Raw genomic sequence first — 25952 nt, 5'->3', positions numbered from 1 at the left:
GTCATCAAACAACGCACCTAACAGACATATATATATAGAGGAAAAAAATGTGATAATGAAGGCCTATGAAAAGTCACACAAAAAATCCTCCACCAAAGCAGAGTAACTAACATAGTGAAAAGTGTGTAATTGTGTTTTGTTGTTGCTACGATTCGCAATAAATCACGCGATCGGATGGTGTTACAACATAGTAGGGTGTGCAGTGATTTTTTTATTGCGGAAAAAGACATTTTTGAGAGGCTTTGTTTTTTTGTTTTGGGTTTTTTGCTTCGAAAAGCAAAAAGCTAAATTGAATTGATTGCAGGCATGCTTAACCAACGAAACGATATCATTTCGTTACGATAATCAACGTTAATAAACGAAACGAAGTCATTTCGTTTCGTTTATTAACGTTAAGATCGTCAAATTAACGAAATGATTTCGTTTCGTTTTCTGCCATATCAAAACGAAATCAAATCGTTTATGTTGATTATTAATTTCAAACTATGCTGGCAAAGCTGATTGATGGCGGAGTCATTAAAGGTGAAAGCATTAGCCAAGCTGATTGCAACTTTTCTCATGAATTTTGACAGTACAAACATTTCTCAGAGTATTTTTGACATTACCACCATCGAATTACACAAACAAATTACATAGAGTTTGTGTGTGTATGTGCGCTCGTTGTTGCCACCTTACGGCTTCACCATGGGTATAGCATTGCCAGCACAATTCAAACATAAAGTATCACGTTTTTGTTAACGTTTTTAACGTTAACGAAAGCTTTTCGTTTCGGTTAAAAACGAGATACAATTTATCTTGATAATTTCTTTATCGATAATATTTCGAAGTGTTTCAACGGAAACGGTGGAAATTTTTTGATAAACGATTAGCTTAACGTTAAGGTGCATCCCTGATTGATTGCAATATGATAAATTAGGGTGTCCGAAATTTCTCCTCAATTTTTTCATTACTTAAAAAAAAAACATTATATTAGGGTGTCCTTAATTGAAAAATTTTTTTCCGTGATTTTTGCTTATTTAATTTTTGTTTTTATTTTCATTTTGATAAAAACGGGTGTATGCAATTGAATTGGTAGCGGTTTTGTATAATTTATGTGACGCTGCCTTTGCCATTTTACTATCCTTTTTTTCGTTTATTCCCAACAAATATAAAAATTTATGTTTATGTGAGCACCCTTATATATAATGCATTAGGCAAAAGGAACAAAGGAAATATTTATTTGAGGGAAATTTCATGATTGAATATGTGGTTTGCGAACCCACGATTTTTTTGATTGCCTAAGCAGACCCGAAAATTTTTCCTTCATGATTCCACGCAGTCCAATGCACATAGTCATTATGTACATGGCTGTACACATGCTTTCGGTGGAGACTACCCAGTGATAACTTCACTTGGAGTGAGTGTGTAAAAACGCATTAAAAATTTAAAATTTAATAATAAAATGTGTTCATCAATTGTAGCAAAATATTGTTGCTTTTGTAAATGTAAACCATACCACCCATGTGCGCAAGCATGCATATGTACGTATGCAACATTAGGCTGGATCAAAAAAAGACATTTTTGTTTCCACTATGAGTTTTGTTGAAGTTGCTTAGTTTTGGTTAGGAGAAGTTTTGATGTTGTGTGGAGATTTTGTAACTCCAATTGTAACGTTACTGCTGAATAGTAGGGTCTGTCGTGTTTTCGGTTTCCGCGGTATATGGTGGTAGTAATATTAGTTTGACAAGTGATCTTGTTACTTACCCCCTTTCAGTCCTTATATCCACAACGTGAACCCGGTTGTCTGAACCAGGGTGTAACTTAATCACACGCCCCAATCTCCATTCGTTGGGAGGAAGATTGTCTTCCCGCATAACTACCATATCTCCGACTTGCATATTTGATTTAGGATGCTTCCATTTTATCCGTTTCTGTAGTTCCGAAAGATATTCTGATTTCCATCTCCTGCAGAAGTTTTGATGTAATGCCTTGAGTTTCTGCCAGCGATTGACTATTGAGGCAGCATTTTCATCAAGGCTGATTTCAGCTGGTGTCAATAGATGTCCTCCAATCAGAAAGTGCCCTGGGGTTAGAGGTTCAAGGTCAGATGGTTCATTTGAAGCGGGGCTACGAGGGCGGGAATTGAGACACGACTCAATTCGACATAACAATGTGTTAAATTCGTCAAAGGTGTATTTGTTGTTAATTCCACTTTTTTAAAGTGGCTTTTGAAGCTTTTTACACCCACTTCCCATAGTTCCCCATGTGTGGGGCTCCTGCTAGAATGAAATGCCAATTTAATGCCTGATGGGAATATTTTGATAGGGTTTTGTTTCTTGCATCGGCAAGAAATTCCTTAAATTCCGTTTTTAATGCACGTGATGCACCGACAAAGTTTGTTCCCTTGCCTGAGTAAATGTTTCTTGGACATCCTCGTTTAGCTACGAATCTTGAAAGCGCGGCTAGAAATGAGGAGGTGCTCAAATCACTAGTGGCTTCTAAATGTACGGCCTTAGTAGAAAAGTAAACGAATAGACAAACGTAACCCTTTGAGGTACGACACCCGCGCCCACTGTAACTCTCAATGTCCAAAGGCCCTGCGAACTATACCCCTGTATTGGTAAATGCACGCGAGAATGTGGTGCGTTCTTGGGGTAGAATTCCTATGAGCTGACTTTGAGGTCGTTTCTTGAAGATCGTGCAGATCTTACAATTGTGAATAACGGATCGTATGATCGTTTTAACTTTTGGTATCCAGTATTGAGTTCTAATGATGCGCAGCATTAATTGGTTTTCACCATGGAGAGACATTTCATGGACAAATTGAACATACAGACGTGTAGACCTAAAATTGTATGGAAGTATTATGGGATGGCGTTCAGATTCGGTAGTATATTTGGATGCACCAAGTCGTCCACCCGTTTTCAATACTTCCCCTTCATCAAGATATGGATTGAGCGAAAGTATTTCGCTTTTAGATCCAATTGGTGTTTTGGATTGCAAGCTTCAAATTTTTGATCCGTAATATTGCTTCTGAGCAAGTTTTATTAAACGGGTTGTTTTAGCTTTAATTTCATCTGAGGAAATTAAATAAGATTCAGGTTGACTACAATCTTTCGTTTTAGATAGCGTTCTATGAAAAAACCTGAGTATATATGAGATAACCCTTAATGCCCTAGGAAAATTTGAAAACCTATCGATAACATCATTAATATTGCTTGAAATTGCGGTTGCATGTACTTGCACGCATTTTTCTTGGAGCCAAGAAGGACCCTGCCACCACAAAGAATTGTTGATCAAATCCTCGGCTCGTATTCCTCTACTGGCTAAATCTGCTGGGTTTGTACCTGAATCCACGTGATACCACGAAGAACTTCCAACTTTGTCGACGCAACGAAAGTCGACCATGAGCACGGAGGTTTACGTATCCAAGCTATTACGATTGTCGAATCTGTCTAAAGATGAATGTTTTGTTGACCTAAATCAAGGTTAGCGCAAATAGATTCGGTTATCTCCGCTAATAATACTGCTCCGCAAAGTTCTAGTCGAGAAAGTGAGATGGTTTTGAATGGAGCCACTCTTGTTTTTGCCAAAAGCAGATTCACAAGTATGCCGTCGTTGGTTTCCACTCTCAAATACAAGACTGCACCATACGCTTTCTCGGAGGCGTCGCAGAATCCGTGGATTTCGACCTTTTCTGTTGGAGAAAAGGCTACCCATCGCGGTATTCGTATTTTGTCGATCTCCTTGTACGTATTGGTAAAATTTCTCAACATCTCTAATGTTGAAGACGAGACGGTTTTATCCCAGCCAGTACCCTCTAACCAGATATTTTGCATAATCATTTTCGCCACGATAATTGTTGGAGCTAGCCACCCTAATGGATCAACGAGTTTTGCGATAGTAGATAGTATCGCTCTTTTTGTAGGCTCGGTATTTTCTTCTATAGATTTTGCTATGAAGTAAAACTGATCGGAATGGGCATTCCACCTAATACCGAGCGCTTTTACACTACTTGAATCTTCGAATTTTAAGAAATCTTCGCTCAGAAGATGAGCTTTGGAAATACCCTGTAATATTTCACTGAAAGTTTCGTAATGGAAAACCAGCTGAACTTAAAACCTCTGAAATTTCATCTCTTGCTCTGATCGCAGATGCAATAGTATACCGAAAGAACGTCGTCGACATACATATTTTTCGTAGAATATTTGAGCCGATTGGATGAGATTTTTCGGAATCATCAGCCAGTGTAAGTAATGTCCTTATTGCTAGATAAGGAGCACAATTAATACCAAATACCACCGTTTTGAGCTCATACAGACTGATTTGATCATCTGGACTTGAGCGGAAAACTATTCTTTGGTATCTTGTATGACTATCATCTACTATGATTCGCCTATACATCTTCTCAATATCGCTATTGAAGACGTATCTGAGAAGTCGCCTGCGAAGAATTAATGTTGGTAGATCAGCCTGAAGCACAGGACCAGGAAGAAGAACATCGTTCAGGCTGACACCATTCGAAGACCGTGAAGAAGCATTAAAAACCACTCTAACTTTGGGAGAGACGCTTTCTTCTTTTATTACTGCATGATGTGGTAAATAGAAATTATCGACTGCATTGGCCGATTGAATGGAATCTAATCTTGACATATGCCCTATAGTCTCGTATTCTAATATGACTCTATTGTATTCTTTCTGTAAATCGGAATTTTTTCTAAGTCGGGTTTCATTTTTATAGAATTGAGAGCACGCTATTCTTAATGATGGACCTAGATTTATCTCTCCTGGGAATTCTGACCTGAACGGAAGCGACACAATGTATCTTCCGTCAGAATTCCGCTGCGTTGTACGTTGATAAAATTCCTCACAATATGTATCTTCTAATGTGGAGACTCTAGCTTTCGGCGTGTCTTCGAGTTCCAAAAATTACCTTAGCTGCTTGTCTTAAGCCACTACATTGTAAAAGGATACCCGATTATGATTGGTTGAACTGGCTGCATCAGCACGGCCAGTCAGTATCCAACCAAAGACAGTTTCTTGAGCTAAAAGAGTGCTAAGAATAATTTTTTTGATACCGTCTAATATGATTTGCGGATAAATATCCCCGCCCAGAACAAGATCAACTGGCTCATTCCCGAAGAAAGGTTTATCCGCAAACACGAGATCAGAAAATGCTTGTTGTGTTATTGCACTAACATCGCATATTGGCAGATTACCTGTCAAGTGTGGTAGAACTAGAACTAAAGCGTCAATAGAAATTAGTGGGTCAACTGGGGACCGCAACTGAATGGCGCATTCCACTTTTACCTAGGCAGAAACTGAATTATTTATGCCCGAAACTTGAGCATGCATCCTTCGAGTTGGCAGGTTGATTCTTCGTCTGAGTCTTTCAGTGATCAAAGAGCATTCAGATCCCGAATCTATGAGAGCTCTGGCCGAAAAATCTGTACCATTATAATGAATGGACACGCGAGTTGTGCCTAGTAAAACACCTTTTCCGGTATTAATAAAATTAGATTTTACTGTAGTTTTATCTTTCTACTTTTTTTGTTTTGCAGATTCATTTTGGGATTGAGCTTGCTTTGAAGTGCACGGTTGCTCTTCCGCTAAATCTTCAGAATTATTTACCGGTGTAGGTTTTGCCTTACTTGTCTGTAAATCCAGAAGGGCATTATGGCTTAAATGACAGTTGCTGCAATTGTAAGCACTTGTACATTTTGACACTGAATGCCCCGATGACAGACAGTTCAGGCAGAAGTGATTTTTTTTATGAAAGCAAGCCTTTCATTGGTGTTCAAATTTTTGAACTTTGAACACACATAAATTTTGTGATCATTGCTTTGACACATTTTACAAGTGCCTTTAGCTACACTTGCTTGGAAAGCGCCAAGTTTCTTTGGGGGATGTTCAGAGGCCTGCTTTGAGTTTCGAACCTTTTGAGGTTTTGTACTCTTTGTACCTTTTAAAGCTGACACTGATTCTAACGTTTGAAAACGATTTGTCAGAAATCAGTCCATATCAGCCCACTTTGAAGTTTCTGTATTGTTTTCTACGGACTGTTCCCATAGCGAAAGGGTCACATCAGGAAGCATAGTTGAACATAAATATGTAATAACTGGATCCCAGTTCGATATGTCAATATGATGACCCGTTAACGAGGATATGCAATTATTTATGTCCCTTTGTAATGTTTTTATGGAATTACCGCATTCAGTTTCAACTGATTGAAGGTTGAAAAGAATCTTTAATCGGGTGTTGACTAACATTCTTTTATTTTCATACCTGTCGCAAAAATTTTTCCAAGCTATATCAAAACCATCGTCAATTCGCATTTCTTAACGATTTCTCTGGCTTCACCTTAGGTTTTTTGTATGAGATAATATAATTTTTGTACTGGCGACAGGCTTTTATTTAGAATATCAATGGCTGTGAACATGTCACGAAAAGTTGGCCATGTCAAATAATTACCTTTGATCATATCGGTATCACAAGGTGCTAAATGCAAGTTGCGTGGCGTGAAGACAGCATCGTTTTCCTTCTCTGCCTTCTCAAATTTTTCCGCCAGGTCATTAATTTTTGGCATGCACCGCACAAAAACGGTATAGCATGATTTATTTTTCTTTCTACTTGCAATAACGTCTTTAGCGGTAATGTTCTCGGCCACTAGCAGATCATCGAAAGCAGCTTTGGCTTTATCCCACATGGACTTCAACTCCTGCTGCTGAATTTTCAGCGAATTTTTGGAGCGTTCGCTTGTGGGTTTGCTTACGAATTCGATGTCGAATTCAATTACCGTGTCTGCTAGGCGGTTATATGCTTCCATATTATAAAAAGTTTAAAAATCGAGACAATTGATTTTTCAAAAATTTTAAGTGCACAGAGACAGAATCTGTGGAATAACCCAATTCGCTAATTTACAAATTAGACAACGCTTCCCACCAACAAAAGGACCCCAACAAATTGAATAACTTCTAATAAATTGAGTGTAAATTTCTAATGTATGTAAATATTTATTCTTGAACGAAAATAAACTCAAAATTTAATAATTTATTGTGAAAAAACAGTGGACTGTATGTAAAATATACGTACGTGTCAAAAAAAATTATTGCTCGCCAACCAACTATATTTATGTACGTGTGCGTGTATATATGTATGTAGCACAGTATTGATTTAAAGAAAACGCAAGTGAAAAAAAAAACTGAGCAAAGTTGGAGGAAAATGTTCCGTCCACTAAATAAACGCTCAAATTATTTTTTTTTGTTTTAAAAAATGAATTGAATGAAAAACCGACTGATTTTTGTGAAATAAATTTTTCTTAAATTCAACTGTGATGAACCAAACCCAAAAGTGAGGTTAGTTACACAGTGCAGTGTTGTTGTTGTGGGCTGTTAATAACAGAAAAGTGCAAGTCATATAAATGTATATTGAATTAATTTATTTTTGAAAAATTACTTGCACTTTTCTATTAAATTATTTCCAAACACTTTTTGTACAAATATTTGTGTGCAATAATGCAACACCGAAGATCTTTAAGCCGTGTCAAATATTATTTACAATCGGCGGCAAGCAATACTTGATGGTCAAATGGGCTATTTGTACAAAAACGAAACTGGTATCTTATTTTTCTTTTTTTCACAAAATCACTCGCGCACTTTTCACTTTCACTAATTTCTTATTTATTTATTAACTAATGTGCTCACTGAAATAACCACGTACCTTTATATTTATAGATGTGTTCTTGATACAGTGGATTCAATAATATATAAACAAATGGCTGGATAAATTGCTGCGTTGTTTAAGTTGATACTGCTGTTGGTCGCATATCCAATAATATGTAAATTTTGGTAGCCAACAATGTATCACGGGAGCCCAAATCGATCCTCAAAAAAAAAAACAGATAGCCTGTGATTTTGAATTTGTGTTTTTTGCTCACAAAATGGTCGCTTTTATAATAATATTTAAACACTTGTGCTGTTGGTTCACAAAATGGTTGCTTACGATGGTCGCTGGATGTAAAGAGACGGATTTAATGACCAATGTCTTGGCCGGGCCACAGCTCAGGGATGGTGCCGGTCAAGATATAGTGCAGAAAGGAAGAAAAGTGGTATTAGTATTAATAATCAAAAATAGTCTATTGAACATAAAGATTAAACACAAAAATTTATATATATATATATATATATATATTGTAACGAATTTGCTGCAAATCCTCTTATTTGCAACCCTCTGCTAAGTTCGTATCGCTAAATTGTTGAATAAATAACTCCAATATTGAATAATTGAAAAATGGCCTTTATTACAGTACTTCACAATAACACTTATACTTTGCAACGAATAGCAAGCTTAATAACCAAACTGATTGATAGCTCAAATGAAACTCTACTATTCAAAATAATTCTGCTATAGCTCACTAGATAGCGCTTAATCGAAATCTCAAATCAAACTGAATTACTTCTTACTCGCCTGCCCCGCTTTTATAGTTTACGCTGCATATTTCTAGGCTCTTCCATTTCCAGAACTTACCAACTATATTCGTGTGTGTATAGTTCTCATATAGTTCCTACTTGTTTACAATTCTACTTTTTAGCGCTTCTCAGATGTACATATGTGAGTTTGTAGTTTACAGTCTCCCGCACACACATAAGCGTATAAGTAAATTCATCTGTGTGTGACATCTCATCTCTCGCTGCCTTGTATGTAAATGTTGCTCGTCGGAATGTGTACATATGTGTAGACGCAATTATTGATTCGTTTATGTAGATACATAATGATTGAATTATCGATGTGCATTCACGTCACTGCTTAGATCGGCTTAGAGCTGGCAGCACTCCTTAGTTTTGTTAATATTCGTAACACTGCCCTCCACCTAAGTCTGATCGTCCCGATCAGACAAATCTCTCGATCTAAACGCTGCTAGCATCGCCAAATGTACCACTCTTCTACTTCGTGGTTTCTCAATGCTTTGTATGCGGTAGATGGTATCACTGAGCTTCTTCACAATCTTGTACGGGCCTTCCCAACTGCACCGAAATTTGGATGGAACACCTTTCCACCGGTGAGGGTTGTATAACAGTACCAAATCTCCCGCCAAGGAACTTTTCGAATTATTGTTCTCATGGTACCTGTGTTTCATCGTACCACTCAATACCCTGGTTCGTTCCTTTACACTCTGTTGTTTGGCCGATGAACTACTTCGTAGAGCTTGCGCTGGACGGATTTGCTTTGCATAATCAGTATCGTTCCCACGTTTCCCCACAGTAGTGCGCTCTGGATTGAAACTACCCTCGCATTCCTTCTCGAAAATTCGTTGCTTCATTTTCCTGCGTCTTTTAGGTTTTGTCAATGCCAGTGTTTCTCTCGCAGGTACTTTTGATCTTGATTTATTTGGCCTATCCGATCTATCAACCTTTGCCTTCGACTTTCGTGGTCTTTGTCGAGTCTTTTCCACCAGTACCCGATTACTGCTGAACCCTTTTTCCAAACTACAGTTAAGTGGTATGTCCTGGTTCTTATAGCGCATAATTTTTCTCCGCATATCGATCCTGATGTCATGGTCAACCAAGAAGTCCACTCCCAATATGACTTCATCAACGATCTCCGCCACAACGAATTTGTGTAGAACCATGACTTTTCCAATTAATACCTCACATACCACTTCGCCTTGGACTTGTTTATACTCGCCTGTGACCGTACGCAACCTTGCTCCAGGTAATGACTTTACTCTCCTGTAGACCAAATCAGATCGAATCAAGGAATGAGATGCCCCAGTATCTACAGTCAGTACACGCTCTTTACCATCCACATTCCCTCTCATGGTAAGACTGCTTGATTTCCTTCCAATCTGCGACACAGATATCACAGGACATTCAATAGCCGGGGCAAGTTTTCGTTCTTTACATCCGACACGCTCTTGCTCATTTCCGCCAGCTTTGCGTTTACGCCCACCCACGTTGTTGGAACTATTAAGGCCAAGATCGCAATGACGTGCAATGTGACCGGACTTCCCGCATTTGAAGCATTTGATAACTTTTTCACTCCGCTTTTGCGATCCTTTCAGCGCCTCCAATATTGCGTCTACCCACTCCGGCCTTTCTACTTCCACACGGCGTGCTTTGAAAACTGGCTTACACAGTAGTGAAGCCGTTTCCTGAGTCAATGCATGTGATACCGTTTCAGCAAATGTCAGCTTTGGGTTTGCGTATGTAGCCCGCTTCGTTTCCACGTCCCGTATGCCATTTATGAAACTCTGGATTTTTACCCTTTCAGTGTATTCCACGGATGCGTCCGCATTTGCAAGATGAGCCAATCTTTCAATATCTGAAGCAAACTCCTGCAATGTCTCATTTGCTTTTTGGTAGCGGTTTTGCAACTCAATTTGGAATATCTGTTTCCTATGCTCGCTTCCGTAACGTCTCTCTAAAGCGCTCATCATTGTTTCGTAATGGTTCCGCTCGTACTCTGGGATGGTCTGTAAGATTTTCGCGGCAGGCCCTTTCAGTGCCACGAACAGAGCTGCAACTTTATCTTCAGCATTCCATTGGTTCACTGCTGTGGTCTTCTCAAACTGTAGCTTAAAGACCTGAAAAGGAACAGAACCGTCAAAGGATGGTGTCTTTACCTTTGGATTACTCGCTGAAACAGCTGGGCGGTTTAGTTGTAACTGCTCCATACGACCTTTTAACGCTTCTATTTCGGCATCAATTTTGTCCTCGAGTTGTAAAATTTTTGCATCCTGTTCTTCCAGTTTCACAAAGAGCTGCGATGATACCTGTTCCGAAATTTGTGCCGACATTTCAGATATACGTGCCTCTTGCGCTTCCAGTTGAGATGCCAAATGTGTCTTCTGTTCTTCCAATTGTGATGTTATACGGGTTTCCTGCGATTCCAGTTGGGATACCATATACGTCTTCTGTTCTTCTAGTTGAGATGACATATACTTTTTCTGTTCTTCTAGTTGAGATGCCAGTTGCGACGACATTGATGTTACTGTCGATGTTTGTGCAGATATTGCAGCCAATATCATGTTCAAGTCTGTGCTGGTAATTGTCTGCGATGTTTCGTTTTTCTCTTCAATTTTTGTTGTTGTCTCGTCCCCATCAGGATAAAAGACATACTCGTCCACATCAATTCCTTCTGCTTCCATTGCCTCTCGTAGCCGTGCCTGAAGTTCAAGTTTAACGCCGCTTGTATTCAATCCACGGGTCTCCAACTCCTTCATTAGTTGCTGGATTTTCAATTCACTGAACTTTGCCATGTCCTTGTTGTCCTTTGGAATTTATTCAACAATTCCTCTTCTGACACCAATTGTAACGAATTTGCTTGCAAATCCTCTTATTTGCAACCCTCTGCTAAGTTCGTATCGCTAAATTGTTGAATAAATAACTCCAATATTGAATAATTGAAAAATGGCCTTTATTACAGTACTTCACAATAACACTTATACTTTGCAACGAATAGCAAGCTTAATAACCAAACTGATTGATAGCTCAAATGAAACTCTACTATTCAAAATAATTCTGCTATAGCTCACTAGATAGCGCTTAATCGAAATCTCAAATCAAACTGAATTACTTCTTACTCGCCTGCCCCGCTTTTATAGTTTACGCTGCATATTTCTAGGCTCTTCCATTTCCAGAACTTACCAACTATATTCGTGTGTGTATAGTTCTCATATAGTTCCTACTTGTTTACAATTCTACTTTTTAGCGCTTCTCAGATGTACATATGTGAGTTTGTAGTTTACAGTCTCCCGCACACACATAAGCGTATAAGTAAATTCATCTGTGTGTGACATCTCATCTCTCGCTGCCTTGTATGTAAATGTTGCTCGTCGGAATGTGTACATATGTGTAGACGCAATTATTGATTCGTTTATGTAGATACATAATGATTGAATTATTGATGTGCATTCACGTCACTGCTTAGATCGGCTTAGAGCTGGCAGCACTCCTTAGTTTTGCTAATATTCGTAACAATATATATATATATTTGCAGGTTACCTTTTGGTTGAAGCTGGAAACTGCGGCGGGATACGTACTTTCTCCTTGATGTAAGAAAACAATTGAAGTGAAAATAACATAATAGGTCAATACCGCTTGCCAATCAAACTGTTTATTTATTCGAGCGATGTTCATTTGTATGGTAAACATAAACAGTTTGACTGGCACTGTTAATCAATAAATGCGAGGGCGACCTTTTATGTTTGGAGTTTGGGCTGGCGGCCTAAACAATAATTAATATTTATATTGGAACAAAAATACATAAATTAAAAGGAACTTTGATTTCTATAGTGATGTCTATTAAGAATAATAACAGACGTCTTTTATTACTGGAAAAAAATCATTTTGGTAAAAAAATGTGAGTGGCAGCATTTGTTCTTGGTGGGAAAATGTTATCTCTATATTTATATATATATATTTTATATGAGTGCACCGCATAATCCCGACTTTCAAAATCCCGACAACTCATAATCCCGATAATTTTCAGAAATCCCGACAAGACACAATCCAGACATAACAAAATCCCGACATAACGAAATCCCGACAACACAATATCCCGACAACTCAAAATCCCGACAGCACATAATCCAGACAAATTTACTAAAATTTCGTTTTTAAACAAATTTTAGTTAAAATTGTTGGAAGAATAATAGAAAATTATAAAATTATTATTATTTCTAAATTTTAATAAGTTATGAGTATGGGTTTTAGTTTGCAGGTCGTGCCATATATATTTACCTCAATTACAGCAATTACCGAAATAGCAGCTCAGATTTTATATATTATTTCTTTTTATGTTAAAACCGTATTTAAAATTATAAAGTTATAATCAGTGATTTAGGGTAAAGTGTAACACTAGTAACAATTTATGCGACGTGCAATAACGCCAGTGGAATCAAAGAGGGCCGCCTACGCAGAAATACTGTAGATCGCGTAGCCGGTGTTGGATCGGCTAAGGGTTATCTTTATGAAGCGCGGCCGAAGGCCGCCTATGCAGTAAAGTGTTCTACGCAGATATACTGTGGATCGAGTAGCCGCTGTTGGATCGGCTAAGGGTTATTTTTATGAAGCGCGGCCGAAGGCCGCCTACGCAGTAAAGTATTCTACGCAGATATACTGTGGATCGCGTAGCCGATGTTGGATCGACTAAAGGTTATTTTTTTAAAGTGCGGCCGAAGGCCGCCTACGCATAAGGGTGTACTACGCAGAAGGACATCACCGGGGCGGTAGCCACGGTTATACCACACACACGGACTTGGCATGGCGTAACCCAGGGTTATTTTTTATAAGCGTGGCCGAAGGCCGCCTATGCAGAAAGGTTTTCTGGCGCAGCCCGTGTTGGATCGGTAAGGATTATTTTTATGAAGCGTGGCCGAAAGCCGCCTACGCAGATAAGTGTTCTGCGCAGACATACTGTGGATCGCGTAGCCGGTGTTGGATCGGCTAAGGGTTGTTTTTATGCAGTAAAGTGTTCTGCGCAGATATACTGTGGATCGCGTAGCCAGATTGGATCGGCTATGGATTATTTTTATGAGTCGCGGCCGAAGGTAGCCTACGGAAAATTCAATTCAATTTATTTTACTAAGTAAGATAGTTAAAACTACAGAGTTAACACATATTTTCTTAAGAGATACAGTTTCAATGAACTTTACAACTATAACATTGCGATTACATATTTATAAGTTTGGAAATGAATAAAAAGTTATGTTTAAGGGAAAAGTATTTACAAAAAAACTTTATATACTTGTTTACATATTTATTATTATAGGTATATTTGTATGTAATCACCTAAATTAATTATTAATTTAAGCTATCAGCTAACGAGTTTATAAGGGGATTATTTGAATATTGACAGTGTCTATTGAATTTTTTCAATAATCTTAAGTATTTGCCCCGAAACCAGTTCAATTTTGTTATCAATATGGAGGCGTTTTGTGGAGTGGTGCCATGGTAAATTAGGCATCATTTTTAAAATTTTATGTTGACGCACTTGTAATTTCATTATGTGGGTTTTAGCACAGATTCCCCAAATGGGACATCCATATAACATCATAGATTGGAAAATTAATTTCGCTATTATAATTTTGTTATGGCGCCTTACATTTATTTTTTTTTTTATTATAATTTTGTTGGCATTGCTAAGTTTTGATTTCCTATTTATTAAAGGATATGACATTTTAATTCCTAAATCACTTTTCTGCAAAACACTCTGAATATGATCTTTGAAAACTAGTTTAATATCAAACGTTACGCCTAAATATTTGACTTTGTCGGACCAGGTGAACCCGAAAATATTTACTTGAAGAGTTGAAATTGGAAGATAACAAGGTTTTCTTCTTCTCGTGAAGAAGATTGCTTGTGTTTTTCCAGGGTTAATTTTGATTTTCCATGTGAAGAAATAATCAACTAATATATCTAAGGCACATTGTAATTCGATCGCCGTTTTCTGACCGGATTTGTGCGAAGACCACACAGCAACATCGTTTGCGTAAAAAGAATATTTGCAACTGCTAACTTTTTCTATATCAGAACAGAAGATAATATACAGAAGAGGGCCGAGCACTGAGCCCTAAGGTACCCCTGCTGGTAGTTGTACGAGATCTGAGAAGGTATCTCCAATTTATACGCAGAAATAACGATTGGTTAGATAATTCTGAATAATGTTAATTAAATGAGGTGGAAACCGAAAATTTATAAATTTGTAAATTAGCCCATTATGCCATACTGAGTCAAATGCTTTCTCAATATCTAGTAAGACGAGAGATGTTGACTTCCCTTTGCCAAATTCATTATTTACATCATTGCAGAGTCGTTTGATGGCATGACATTAAAATCTTTACAAGAAACGATAGTAAAGAAGTTGTTGAAGTTGGTTGTTCGAGAGGTCGGGACATACACAAGTCCATATGAGTTTTGCCTCAAGTTATAACTATCCGAGACCAGGCTATGTAAATACCCACAGCGAATGAAAAATATCTTAACGGTTTATTGTAGTACATATGCTTAACAGGAAGGACTTTCAGACCCCTAAACAACTCCATAGAGTGGTGAATACGATCAACATTACATATTTTTCTTATGACCCATTTTTGAATAGTTAGAAGCTACTGGATTTTATAACCTGCAGCGCCACCCCAACAGGTTATACCATATCGGAGCTTGGAGTGGACTAAAGCGTAGTAAATAGCTTTAAGTGTTTCGTTTGAACAAACTTTTCTTAAACTGTAAAAATAACGAACGGAAGATCGCAAGTAGGACTTCAAACGAGAAATATGCGTAGACCAACTCAAATTTTGGTCAACAATAACACCAAGATATTGGAAGTCGTTTACTTCAGCTTTAAACGATGCACAGAACAGAAAATTATTTAGTACAAAACGTTTGCAGTCAGTAGCATGGAATACAATGGCTATGTCAGGTGAGGATTTTGGATGCAAATTTAAATATATCAACTTCGTTTTCTTGCTGACAGAGAGCTTATGTGCTGCAAACCACACTCTTAGCAAATGCGCATATTGTTGCTTTTGTAAATGTAAACCATACCACCTATGTGCGCAAGCATGCATATGTACGTATGCAACATTAGGCTGGATCAAAAAAAGATATTTTTGTTTCCGTTATGAGTTTTGTTGAAGTTGATTAGTTTTGGTTAGGAGAAGTTTTTTTGATGTGTGGAGATTTTGTAACTCCAATTGTAGCATTACTGTCACCATATCTCCGACTTGCAGATTTGATTTGGATGCTTCCATTTTATCCTTTTCTGAAGTTCCGAAAGATATTCCGATTTCCATCTTCTGCAGAAGTTTCAATGTAACGCCTTGAGTTTCTGCCAGCGATTGACTATTGAGGCAGTATTTTCATCAACGCTGATTTCCGCTGGTGCTAATAGGTGTCCTACAATAAGAAAGTGTCCTGGTGTTAGGGGCTCAAGGTCCGATGGTTCATATGAAGCGTGGCTAAGAGGGCGAGAATTGAGACACGACTCAATTCTACATAACAATGCGTTAAATTCCTCAAAAGTGAATTTGTCGTTTAAGGCCACTTTTTTGAAGTGGCTTTTAAAACTTTTCACTCCCGCTTCCCATAGTCCCCCCATGTGTGGAGCTCTTGCTGGTATGAAATGCCAATTTAATTCCTGAAGGTAATATTTTGGCAGGGTTTGATTTCTTGCATCGGCAAGAAATTCCTTAAACTCCGCTTTTAATGCGCGTGATGCACCGGCAAAGTTTGTCCATTGTCCGAATAAATGTTTCTTGGAAATTCTCGTCTAGCTACGAATCTTAAAAGCGCGGCTAGAAATGAGGAGGTGCTCAAATCACTAGTGGCTTCTAAATGTATAGCCTTAGTAGAAAAGCAAACGAATAGACAAACGTAACCCTTTGAAGTACGACACCCGCGCCCTCTGTAACTCTTAATATCGAAAGGCCCTGCGAAATCTACCCCTGTATTGGTAACTGCACGCGAAAATGTGGTGCGCTCTTGTGGTAGAATTCCCATGAGCTGACTTTGAGATCGTTTTTTGAAGATCGTGCAGATCTTACAATTATGAATTACGGATCGTGTCATGGTTTTAAACTTTGGTATCCAGTATTGAGTTCTAATGATGCGCAGCATTAATTGGTTTTCACTATGGAGAGAAATTTCATGGACAAATTGAACATAAAGATGAGTAAGCCTACAATTGTACGGAAGTATTATGGGATGGTGTTCAGATTCGGTAGTATCTTTGAATGCACCAAGGCGTCCACCCGTTTTCACTACTTCGTCTTCATCAAGATATGGAGTGAGCTAAAGTATTTCGCTTTTAGATCCAATTGGTGCTTTGTATTGCAAGCTTGAAATTTCTGATTCGTAATATTGCTTCTGAGCAAGTTTTATTAAACGGGTTGTTGTAGCTTTAATTTCATCTGAGGAAATTAAATAAGATTCAGGTTAACTACAGTCTTTAGTTTTAGAATGCGTTCTATGAAAAAACCTGAGTATATATGATATAACTCTTAAAGCCCTAGGAAGATTTGAAAACCTATCGAGAATATCATTAATATTGCTTGAAATTGCGTTTGCATGTACTTGCACGCATTTTTCTTCAATATTCGTGTTAAAATCCAAATCTTGTGTTGGCCACTTTTCCTTCTCTTCTTGGAGCCAAGAAGGACCCTGCCACCACAAAGAATTGTTGACTAAATCCTCGGCTAGTCTTCCTCTCCTGGCTAAATCTGCTGGATTTGTACCTGATATGATACCACGATGAACTTCCAACTTTGTCGACGATTTTTTTAATTCGATGCGCAACGAAAGTCGAACATGACGAAGTATCCCAGCTAGCACGATTGTCGAATCTGTCCAAAGATGAATGTTTTGTTGACCTAAATCAAGGTTAGCGCAAATAGATTCGGTTATCTCCGCTAATAAAACTGCTCCGAAAAGTTCTAGTCGAGGAAGTGAGATGGTTTTGACTGGAGCCACTGTTGTTTTTGCCAAAAGCAGATTCACAAGTATGCCGTCGTTGGTTTCCACTCTCACATACAAGACTACACCATACGCTTTCTCGGAGGCGTTGCAGAAGCCGTGGATTTCGACCTTTTCTCTTGGAGAAAAGGCTACCCATCGCGGTATTCGTATTTATTCGATCTCCTTGTACGTATTGGTAAAATTCCAATCATCCCAGCCAGTACCCTCTAACCAGGTATTTTGCATAATCATTTTCGCCACGATAATTGTTGGAGCTAGCCACCCTAATGGATCAAAGAATTTTGCGATAGTTGATAGTATCGCTCTTTTGGCGGGTTCGGTGTTTTCTTCTATAGGTTTTTCTATGAAGTAAAAATGATCGGAATGAGCATTCCACCTAATACCGAGCGCCTTTACACTACTTGAATCTTCAAATTCTAAGAAATCTTCGCTCAGTAGATGAGCTTTGGGAATACCCTGTAATATTTCACTGGAATTTGTAGTCCATTATCGTAATGGAAACAGCTGAACTTAAAACCTCTGAAATTTCATCTCTTGCTCTGATCGCAGATGCAATAGTATGCCCTCCCGAAAGAACGTCGTCGACATACATATTTTTTCGTAGAATATTTGAGCCGATTTGATGAGATTTTTCGGAATCATTGGCGGCCGCCGTGGTGTGATGGTAGCGTGCTTCGCCTACCACACCGTATGCTCTGAGTTCAAACCCCGGGCAAAGCAACATCAAAATTTTAGAAATATCGTTTTTCAATTAGAAGAAAATTTTTCTAAACGGGGTCGCCCCTCGGCAGTGTCTGGCAAGCGCTCCGGGTGTATTTCTGCCATGAAAAGCTCCCAGTGAAAACTCATTTGCCTTGCAGATGCCGTTCGGAGTCGGCATAAAACATGTAGGTCCTGTCCGGCCAATTTGTAGGGAAAATCAAGAGGAGCACGACGCAAATTGGAAGAGAAGCTCGGCCTTAGATCTCTTCGGAGGTTATCGCGCCTTACATTTATTTTTATTTATTTAAGCCAGTTTAAGTAAAGTCCTTATTGCTAGGTAAGGAGCAAAATTGATACCAAACGTCACCGTTTTGAGCTCATACAGACTGATTTGATCATCTGGACTTGAGCGGAAAACTATTCTTTGGTATCTTGTATGATTATAATCTACTAGAATTTGCCTATACATCTTCTCAATATCGCTATTGAAGACGTATCTGAAAAGCCGCCACGAAGAATTAATGTCGGTAGATCAGCCTGAAGCACAGGACCAGGAAGAAGAACATCGTTCAGGCTGACACCATTCGAAGAGCGTGAAGAAGGATTGAAAACAACTCTAACTTTGGTAGATATGCTTTCTTCCTTTATTACTACATGATGTGGCAAATAGTAATTATCGACTGCATTGGCCGATTGAATCGAATCTAATGTTGACATATGACCCATAGTCTCGTATTCTATTATGACTCTATTGTATTCTTTCTGTAAATCGAGATTTTTTCTAAGTCGGGTTTCATTTTTATAGTATTGAGAGCACGCTATTCTTAATGATGGGCCTAGATTTATCTCTCCTGGGAATTCTGACCTGAACGGAAGCGACACAATGTATCTTCCGTCAGAATTCCGCTGCGTTGTACGTTGATACAATTCCTCACAAAATGTATCTTCCAATCTGGAGGCTTTAGCTTTCGGCGTGTCTTCGAGCTCCCTAAATGGCCTTAGCTGCTTGTCTAAAGCCACTTCATTGTAAAAGGATACCCGATTATGATTGGTTGAACTGGCTGCATCAGCACGACCAGTAAGTATCCAACCAAAGACAGTTTCTTGAGCTAAAAGAGTGCAGAGAATATTTTTTTTTGATACCCTCTAATATGATTTGCGGATAAATATCCCCGCCCAGAACAAGATCAACTGGCTCATTCACGAAGAAAGGTTTATCCGCAAGCACGAGATCAGGGAATGCTTGTTGTGTTAATGAACTAACATCGCATGTTGGCAAATTACCTGTCAAATGTGGTAGAACCAGAACTAAAGCGTCAAAAGAATTTAGTGGGTCAAGTGGAGACCGCAACTGAATGGCGCATGCCTCTTTTACCTGCACAGAAACTGAATTATTGATGCCCGAAACTTGAGCATGCATCTTTCGAGTTAGCAGGCTGATTCTTTGTCTGAGTGATAAAAGAGCATCCAGATCTATGAGAGCTCTGGCCGAAAAATCTGTATCATTATAATGAATGGTGACGCGGGCTGTGCCTAGTAAAACCCCTTTACTGGTATTAATAAAATTAGATTTTACTGTAGTTTTATTTTGCTCCTTTTTTTGTTTTGCAGAATCATTTTTAGATTGAGCTTGCTTTGAAGTGCACGGTTGCTCATCCGATAAATCTGCACAATTTTTTGCCTGTGTAGGTTTTGCCTTATTTGTCTGTAAATACAGAAGGGTATTATGTCTTAAATGGCAGTTGCTGCAATTGTGCGCACTTGTGCATTTTGACACTGAATGCTCTGATGACAGACAGTTTAGGCAGAAGTGATTTATTTTTATGAAAACAAGTCTTTAATTCGTTTTTAAATTTTTGAACTTTGAACACGCATAAATTTTGTGATCATTGCTTTGGCACATTGTGCAAGTGCCTTTAGCTACACTTGCTTGGAAAGCGCCAAGTTTCTTTGGGGGATGTTCAGAGGCCTGCTTTGAGTTTTGTACCTTTTGAGGTTTTGTACTCTTTATACCTCTTAAACCTGAATCTGATTCTAACGTTGAAAACGATTTGTCAGAAATCGGTCCATATCCGCCCACTTGGAGGTTCTTGTCTTATTTTCTACGGACTGTTCCCATAGCGAAATGGTCACATCAGGAAGCTTAGTTGAACATAAATATGTAATAATTGGGTCCCAGTTCGATATGTCAATATGATGAGTCGTTAACGAGGATATGCAATTATTTATGTCCCTTTGTAATCTTTTTATGGAATTACCGCATTCAGTTTCAACTGATTGAAGGTTGAAAAGAATCTTTAATTGGGTGTTGACTTACTTACTTACTTACTTAATTGGCGCTTAACCGTCTAAACGGTTATGGCCGTCCAACAAGGCGCGCCAGTCGCTCCTTCGCTCCGCCAACCGTCGCCGATTGGTCACACCAAGGGAGTTTAAATCGTTTTCCACCTGGTCCTTCCAACGGAGTGGGGGCCGCCCTCTACCTCTGCTTCCATAGGCGGGTTCCGATAGAAACACTTTCTTGGCCGGAGCATCATCTTTCATTCGCATAACATGGCCTAGCCAGCGCAGCCGCTGCGTTTTAATTCGCTGGACTATGTTGATGTCTGCGTATAGCTCGTACAGCTCATCATTAAATCTTCTTCGGTACTCGCCATCGCCAACGCGTAGAGGTCCATAAATCTTTCGAAGAACTTTTCTCTCGAACACTCCCAAAGCCGCTTCATCTGCTGTTGTCATGGTCCATACTTCTGCCCCATATAGCAGGACGGGTACGATAAGTGACTTGTAGAGTATGATTTTCGTTCGCCGAGAGAGGACTTTACTTTTCAATTGCCTACCTAGTCCAAAGTAGCATTTATTGGCAAGATTGATTCTTTGCTGGATTTCAGTGCTGATGTTGTTGCTAATGTTGATGCTGGTTCCCAAATAAACGAAGTCTTTTACTATTTCGAAATTATGGCTGCCAACAGTAGCGTGGTTGCCAAGGCGCATATGCGCTGACTCTTTGCACGATGACAGCAGGTACTTCGTTTTGTCCTTATTCACCATCAAACCCATCTTTACCGCTTCTTTTTCCAGCTTGGAGTAAGCAGAACTAACAGCGCGGCTGTTTAGGCCGATGATATCAATGTCATCAGCATATGCCAGTAATTGCACGCTTTTATGGTATATTGTTCCAATGCGGTTAAGTTCTGCAGCTAGTATAATTTTCTCCAGCATCAAATTAAAGAAATCGCACGATAGGGGGTCACCCTGTCTGAAACCTCGTTTAGTTTCGAACGGCTCGGAGAGCTCCTTCCCAATTCTGACTGAGCTGATGGTGTTGCTCAACGTCATTTTGCACAGCCGTATAAGTTTTGCGGGGAAACCAAATTCAGACATAACGGCATATAGGCAGCTCCTTTTCGTGCTGTCGAAGGCGGCTTTAAAGTCGACGAAGAGGTGATGTGTGTCGATTTTCTTTTCACGGGTTTTTTTCCAAGATTTGGCGCATTGTGAAAATCTGGGCAATGGTAGATTTACCAGGTCTGAAGCCGCACTGATAAGGTCCAATCAGCCGGTTCACGGTGGGCTTCAATCTTTCGCACAATACACTTGAAAGGATCTTATATGCGATATTAAGAAGGCTGATTCCACGATAGTTGGTGCATTTTGCAGTATCCCCCTTCTTGTGGACTGGGCAAAGAACACTTAGATTCCAACCGTCGGGCATGCTTTCGTCCGCCCATATTTTGCTAAGAAGCTGCTGCATGCGCCTTACCAACCCCTCGCCGCCGAACTTGAATAGCTCCGCAGGCAATCCATCAGCGCCCACGGCCTTGTTGTTTTTCAATCTGGTTATTGCTATTCTAACTTCGTCATAATCGGGCGGGGGGACATATATTCCATCATCATCGATTGCGGGATCGGGTTCTTCATCTCTGCGCGGTGAATTGCTGCCTCCATTTAGGAGAGCAGAGAAGTGTTCCCTCCATAATCTAAGCACTCTCTGGACATCAGTTACAAGGTCGCCGTTTTCATTCCTACAGGAGTTTGCCCCGGTCTTAAAACCTTCCGTCTGTCGCCGTATTTTTTGGTAGAATTTTCGGGCGTTATTCCTGGTGGCTAGCAGCTCAAGCTCCTCGCACTCACACCTTTCTGCTTCTGCTTTTTTCTTCCTGAAAAGGCGTCTCGCTTCCCTTTTCAACTCACGATAGCGTTCACACACTCCTCTTGTCGCGCTCGCTTTTAACGTAGCCCTGTAGGCAGCGTCTTTTCTTTCGGTTGCAACGCGGCATTCTTCATCATACCAGTTGTTTTTTCGTGGCCGATGGTAACCAATTTTTTCCTCGGCGGCAGTATGAAGTGCTTTGGAGATATGCTCCCACTGCTCCTGTATTCCTTCAGGATGAGTTGTGCCCTCAGAGAGCAGGTGTGAGAGTCGAGTTGCGAAATCATTGGCAGTCTGTTGTGATTGAAGCTTTTCGACGTCTAGCTTTCCTTGTGTTTTTTGTTCCTTGTTTTTAGCCGCGTTGGGGCGGGTGCGTATTTTGGCTGCAACGAGATAATGGTCCGAATCGATGTTAGGTCCTCGGATCGTTCGCATATCTAAAACACTGGAGGCATGCCCTCCGTCTATTACAACGTGATCGATCTGATTGCGAGTATTTCGATAAGGAGACAGCCATGTAGCTTGATGTATCTTTTTATGCATGAACCTCGTGCTTGATATGACCATGTTTCGAGCACCGGCAAAGTCAATCAGCCTCAGTCCGTTAGGAGAAGTTTCATTGTGTAGGCTGAACTTTCCGACTGTAGGGCCAAAAACACCTTCTTTGCCCACCCTGGCGTTAAAGTCGCCAAGCACGACTTTTATATCATGACGGGGACAGCGCTCGTATGTGCGTTCTAATTGTTCATAAAAAGTGTCTTTCACCTCATCGTCTTTCTCCTCTGTCGGCGCATGGGCGCAGATGAATGATATATTAAAAAATTTTGCTTTTATTCGAATAGCGGCGAGACGCTCGTCCACAGGCGTGAACGCCAGCACTTGGCGACAAAGTCTCTCTCCCACCACGAATCCGACGCCGAAACTGCGCTTATTCGCATGGCCACTCCAAAATATGTCACAATTTTTGATCTTCTTTCTTCCTTGCTTCGTCCAACGCATTTCTTGGATGGCGGTGATGTCAGATTTTGCTTTGACGAGGACATCAACCAGCCGGGCATCTGCACCAATCCCATTCAGGGAGCGGACGTTCCAGGTGCATGCCCTCAATTCATTGTCCTTCAAACGTTTGCCATGGTCGTCATCAATAGAGAGTGTATTTATCCCAGGCTTGTTGTTGTATTTCATTGGAGTATGGTTTTACGTGGCGGGTCCCAAGCCCAGCGCACAACCCGCTCAGCGGGGGTGAAAATATTACTTGGCACGTTTATATAGCGAGCCGCTTGCTCCAAGACAGACGCCCGCTTGCAGCCGCACCTAGAGGTGTACTGACGCTGCCGATGAAATCTCCCCCGGCTAGCCCTTAAACCGATTATGTCAGAGTGGCCTAGCCAGGTTGTCGCCTTCTCACATTAGCTCACCGCTAAACGGGTGTTTAGCGGCTACCCAGAGGATACTTGGCCGCAAGCGACCGGCAGTAGTGAGCTGCTTGAACCGCATGCAAAAGAATCGCTCTGGCCATTCCCAGGTGAATGGCGGTCAGAAGCTTTCCCCACTTTCGTGGACTTCTACACACGGCCCCACCCTCATTGGGTGTTGACTAATATTCTTTTATTTTCATACCTGCACACAACTTTTCCAAGCTATATCAAACCATCATTCGTCAATTCGCATTTCTTAGCGATTTCTCTGGCTTCACCTTGGGTTTTTTGTATGAGTTGGTATAATTTTTGTACTGGTGACAGGCTTTTATTTAGAATATAAATGACCGTGAACATGTCACGAAAATTCGGCCATGACAAATAATCACCTTTGAATATATCGGTATCACCAAGTGCTAAATGCAAGTTGCGTGGCGTGAAGGCAGCATCGTTTTCCTTCTCTGCCTTCTCAAATTTTTCTGCCAGGTCATTAATTTTTGTCATGCACCGCACAAAAACGGTATAGCATGATTTATTTTTCTTTCTAATTGCAGTAACGTCTTTAGCGGTAATGTAATCGGCCACTAGCAGATCATCGAAAGCAGTTTTGGCTTTATCCCACATGTACTTCAACTCCTGCTGCTGAATTTTCAGCGAATTTTTGGAGTGATCGCTTGTGAGTTTGCTTAAGAATTCGATGTCGAATTCAATTACGGTGTCTGCTAGGCGGTTATATGCTTCCATATTGAAAATTTTTTAAAAATTAGAAACAATGAATATTTCCAAAAATATTAAATGCACAGAGTCAGTGTCTGTGGAATACCTCAAAATGCTAATATAAATTATTAACGCTTTCCACTAACAAAATCAACCCAACAAAATAAATGAAATTCTAATGAATTTTGTGTAAAAATCGCAAATGTGAAAATTTATTTTAAAGAAAATAAAATCAAAATTTAGTACTTTATTGTGAAAAAAAAGTGGACTGTATGTAAAATATACGTGCTAAAAAAAATATTGCTCGCCAACCAACTATATTTATGTACATGTGCGTGTATATATGTATGTAGCACAGTATTTATTTAAAGCAAACGCAAGTGAAAAACTGAGCAAGAGTTGGAGGAAAAATATTCCGTCCACTAAATAAATGCTCAAATTAAATTGTTTTGTTTTAAAAGTGAATTGAATGTAAAAGGTGAGTGATTTTTGTGAAACTAATTTTTCTTAAATTCAACTGTGATGAACCAAACCCAAAAGTGAGGTTAATTACACAGTGCAGTGTTGTTGTTGAGGGCTGTTAATAACAGAGCAGTGCAAGTCATATAAATGTATATTGGATTAATTTATTTTTGAAAAATTACTTGCACTTTTCTATTAAATTATTCCCAAACACTGTTTGTACAAATATTTGTGTGCAATAATGCAACGAAGACCCTTAAGCCGTGTAAAATATTATTTAACGTCGGCGGCAAGCAATATTTGATGGTCGAATGGGCTATTTGCACAAATAAAAAAACTGGGATCTTATTTTTTTTTTCACAAAATCACTCGCGCACTTTTCACTTTCACTAATTTCTTATTTATTTATTAACTATTGTGCTCACTGAAACAACCACGTACCTTTATATTTATAGATGTGTCCTTGATGAAGAAGATTCAATAATATATAAAGCATATAAAGCGTCTTGAGTCAGTTCAAAAGCAATTTTTGATATTTGCATTGCGCGGCCTTAATTGGGACTCAAGTCTCCACCTTCCTCCATACAGAAGTAGACTTCTTCTTATTAACTTACCCACTCTGGAAAATCGGAGAATATTACTGGGGGTATTGTTCATCCGTAAGCTCATTATTGGAGAAATTGATTCCGCGGACCTCTTCAGCCGCTTGTTTTTTGCGGTTCCCCCTAGAGTATCCAGACACTACGTTCCTTTCTATTTACCCCTTTGTCGACGAAACTTTGCTAAAAATAATCCTCTTCTTATCTGGTGCGCGCACTACAATGACTTGTATAGCTGCATCAGTCTTGAATGTACTTTTGCCACTATACGTAATGCAATACTTGCCTATCTAATTTAAGAGATACAAGCTAATTTAATTTGCCGGCATTTTATTCCTTCGATAAAAAACAGGAACTATCTCGCTTAAGGATGGAGGAACATTTATCAACATGTATCATTAAGAAGGAACAAGACAGTACTGTGTTGATTGGAATCTGGTGCATTCCA

General features: G+C 39.4%; 1 pseudogene; it reads right to left on the bottom strand.

Annotated features, from left to right (window-relative positions):
• Nucleotides 1-24470, bottom strand: part of LOC137235316 (uncharacterized) — a 67757-nt pseudogene extending 43287 nt beyond the window's left edge.
• Nucleotides 24471-25952: the final 1482 nt, after the last annotated feature.

This window comes from Eurosta solidaginis, chromosome X, assembly GCF_040869045.1.
Source record: "Eurosta solidaginis isolate ZX-2024a chromosome X, ASM4086904v1, whole genome shotgun sequence".
In the NCBI taxonomy this organism is placed as follows: domain Eukaryota; kingdom Metazoa; phylum Arthropoda; class Insecta; order Diptera; family Tephritidae; genus Eurosta; species Eurosta solidaginis.
The sequence above is the reverse complement of the archived record's forward strand: the minus strand, read 5'-3'. Positions and strand labels throughout refer to the sequence as shown.